The 3,876-nt window shown below is 36.9% G+C and overlaps 1 long non-coding RNA gene across 2 annotated transcripts; it reads left to right on the top strand.

The window, feature by feature from the left end:
• LOC112030855 (uncharacterized) lies at positions 1–721 on the top strand. 2 transcript variants are annotated; one of them, XR_002884916.2, is made up of 5 exons: positions 1–63; positions 163–225; positions 323–363; positions 479–548; positions 640–721. It is a non-coding gene; the product is annotated as an uncharacterized LOC112030855 (long non-coding RNA). The 2 variants fall into 2 exon arrangements; XR_010627186.1 differs by having other exon boundaries at positions 317–363.
• Positions 722–3,876: the final 3,155 nt, after the last annotated feature.

Here is a 3,876-nt window from a genome sequence, read left to right as displayed (position 1 = left end):
ATTTGTTGACAGGCACTTGAGGAGAACGTAAAAGTCAAAGTCTCTCAGTTTTGCCATGTCTCGGTATTTTGATATGGACAAAAGTTTTATGTGCGTATAAGTTGAAATTTATATTTATCTGCTTTGTAAGATTCTATCTCATTGAAAGCACTTGTTTTCCAGGCAGAAAACATCATCACTCTCCATGATGTACCCAACATCTGGCACATTCCTTTGCTTTTAAGAGTAAGTAGTACTTTAGCACTCCTTGGAATGTAAATCTTGAATATTTAATTAAGATCTCTTACAGCTGGATATGTTTTTTCTTCTGAATTAGGATAAGAAGGCCCATGAAGCAATCTTGAAAGTGCTGAACCTTCTGGGGTTTGTCTAATTAGCTCAGTTCTTAATTATTATGTTAATTTTGAGCTCAAGTGTACAGGCATGTGACATAATTTATGTTTTCAGCATCCTTATGCAATGCTTTCTGTAATGACAGTAAAGCTGGCAAGCCTGCATTAGATGAATGGATTTCAAGGGCTGAAAAATGTGACAAGTTGCATGAGCCGGTGGGTCTAACAAGCGATTATCAAATTCAGAATCTATTTTTCTTTCTATTTGTTGTCAGAAGTTTATCTCTGTGTGTCAACTAATTGACAGGTCCACATTGACATGGTTGGGAAGTATACAGGCCTTTCTGATTCCTACCTCTCTGTAATTAAGGTGCACTTAGTTATCACTTCTTACTCTAAATCATTATTTCGGCTGGAATTATTATGCATTCTTATAATGGAAATATCAAAGATTGTTGCTAAATGCAGTTGACTTTGGGGTCCTTATACGAAAAATATTTCACTATATTCATTAGTAGATAATATGATATAATTTTTCAATATATGACGCCAATTAAATATTTAATTTCTGTTTCTATTTCTCTAAAGATACTTTCATCTGCTCTTACATGTGATGCCATTCAAATTTTTAATTGTGTATTAGAATCTAAATAGTCTTTAGTAGATAATATGATATGATTTTTCAACCTATAAATCATTTCTCATGTACTTTTATAGTGGTAGATAAAATGACATGGTATTGCAATCTATGCTGGCCTTGTATTTTGTTTATCCAGGGATTTAGGATAGCTGGATCATCTTCAGCATCTTAGTCAATATATTGTCCTATAAGAGAATAAGTCACTTGTTTTAGCAATTCTGAATCCATTTTGAGCATTCATGATGTGTCTCAGTTCGTTAAGAGGCCAGTCATTGACAGATCTGACTACTGATTGAATTTAGTTATAGAAATATGATGATTCTTTTTTATCTTCATAAGCTCAAAGAATCATGTAAAGTTGTGATTTACAACTATGTTTTATATTGGCTTTATTCCATGACAAAATGTGTTGTAATTACTTTATTTCACTTCCTTGTATTTTGTGGGATTTAATTGTATTGGGTTTAGTATCAAGTTGGTGAAGACTCAATGCTTTATTGAAGATAAGTGGATCTTGCGGGTGTGTTGCTGGAAGCTAAGCCGCGAAAGAGTCCTGTGAGAAGCACATGACTGGAAGCTGAAGAGTCATGCCAGGCTGTCGTTTTCGCGAGTGTCTCGCGGGTAAGGCCTTCCCGCGAGACAGTCGCGAAACATTCTGTCTGGAGGATTTTAATGAGTGACTTTCTTACCCTTCACCCATACTATATATACCCTCATTACCCACAAATGTATGTGAGGCTATTCAGAGAGAAAAACCCTAGAGAGGTTTTCTAAAACACACACACCCATCTTTTGAGAGAGAGCTACTCCTCCATAGTGAGAAATCATTGTAGCCTCTTCTCCATCCCTCTCCCATTATCATACCTTGAGAGGAGATTTGTACCCAAACACAACCCACATCTATTCAGAGTGTAGAGAGTGTTTTGGAGTTGCTGGGAAGCATTGGAAGAAGCCAAGGATGTCAGATGCAACATGGAGCTTGTTGCGGGATCCGGAGAACTAGGACAAGACACGGTTCCGAGAAGCCTTGTTGGAGTAGGAGCTTGGAGGGCTTAGGTACATCGGGTAGATTAGGCTTGGAGGGTCTCTTGCTTACTCATGTATCCCAACTGATTGTCTAGTGGATCGATTTCCGCTTGGAGGGCGGCGGAGAGGTTTTTCGCCGAGTTCTTCGGTTTCCTCTTCAAAAACACGTCTCGGTGTTTTCTGTGTTTGCATCCTTCTTCCCTACTCTTGTTTAATTCCATTTTACTGCTGTGTTGCTTAGTTTATGGATTAGAGTAGCTTACTTGTTCATCCGCTCGCTTTTACACTATTCCGCACTTGGTATTAAAGTTGTGTAAAATCTATCGAGCCGTAATTTTAATTGGGGGTCTAAATAGCTCTTGTGTTTTCAACACATTTTCGAGCTTTCAATTGGTATCAGAGCGGGTACACTTGTTTTGGTTTCATTACCTAAGTGTGATCCTTGACCCCTTGTGTTTATTTGCCATGGATTGTGCTTTATATGCCTCTTTATATGATTTGGTTGGTGATGAATGTAACATGCCACGTGTTTGTGAAAATGCCTCTATGAGTGATAATCCTCGTGATTGTGATGCTATGTTACATGAATCTTTGGGTGTTGTTGATATTCCTAGCACCAAACTCTTCAAGAAAAATGCTAAGAAGTTTCAAAAGAGTTTAAGCAAGTTATTTTGTGAAAATGATGATTTGATTGCAAAGCTCAATGAATCCATCAAATTGGTTGAAAAATATAAGAAACTTGCTGAAAATTCTCTTGAAAAGCTAAAAGAGTTTGAGTGTTTGAATATGGACTTGGATGCTAAACTTGTTTTGTCTAACAAACTTGTTGATGATCTTAAATCTGAAAATGAATCTCTTAAGATGCATGCCAAGTGTTTGATTGCTGAACCTACTGTTAAAAATGATGAAAATGTATGTTGCAATCATGTTGTGGTACCCGATTTTGTGCCTAATGTGTATTTTGCCTCAAAGGACAAATCGGTGTACATTCCTCCACATAAAAGAAATCAAAAAGTGGAGAGAAAGGCTCTTAAGCCTAAGCCTTTGGTTAGGTCCAATCCTAGGGAATTGAGTGGATCTAAGTTTGTTCCAATTTGCCACCATTGTGGTGTGATTGGTCATATAAGGCCTCAATGTTCTAAGTTGAAGAGAGAACAAACCCAAGTTGCTAGATCCATTCCCAAAAAGCCTAATGGACCTAAACACATTGTTTGTCACCATTGTGGTGCCTTTGGTCATCTAAGACCTCATTGCTCTAAGTTTCATGCTCTTAAAAGAATTAAAAGAAAAGAGAAACTTGAGTTTCTTGGAAGTTGTACTTTGCATGATAAACCGGATTTGAGTGAAAATAGCATGTTGTTAAAGAAAGTGTTTAATGCTTTTAACTCCTTGACTATGTGCATCTCCGGTTCTCATTATCCCAACCCTCGTCTCACTTCTCTTGAGACACTCATTCCAAGCAATCATTCCGTTTGGATGAGGAAGGGTTCTTATGGTTGAGCTTTTGCTCTTTTGGTCCTTGATCTAATTCTTTCGATCTTTGTAGGACCTTTCATGCATTAAATGTCATATCTTCATGCATTTGTGCATTTTGCATTTATTTGTATGCATTGCTTTTGTTCTGATCTTACTTTTATGTCTTTGTTTTGTGTGTGTAAAAAATCCAAAACCACATAAAAAGTGAAAAAAAATTCAAAAATTTGATCGTATATGTTTGAGCACATTTCACATGTGAATTTGGCCTAGTACTTTCGTACTAATGGCATTGTGCATTTACGAGCTTAGCTTGTTTTGTATGCACCTAGTTCTTTGTGGGAGAAATCTTGAATACTATGTGTGACTGTTGTATATAGATCTTCAAGCTTGTCATGAATGATT

Source organism: Quercus suber, unplaced genomic scaffold (genome assembly GCF_002906115.3).
Source record: "Quercus suber isolate HL8 unplaced genomic scaffold, Cork oak 2.0 scaffold_1024, whole genome shotgun sequence".
NCBI lineage: Eukaryota > Viridiplantae > Streptophyta > Magnoliopsida > Fagales > Fagaceae > Quercus > Quercus suber.
This window is presented reverse-complemented; position numbering and strand designations above follow the sequence as displayed.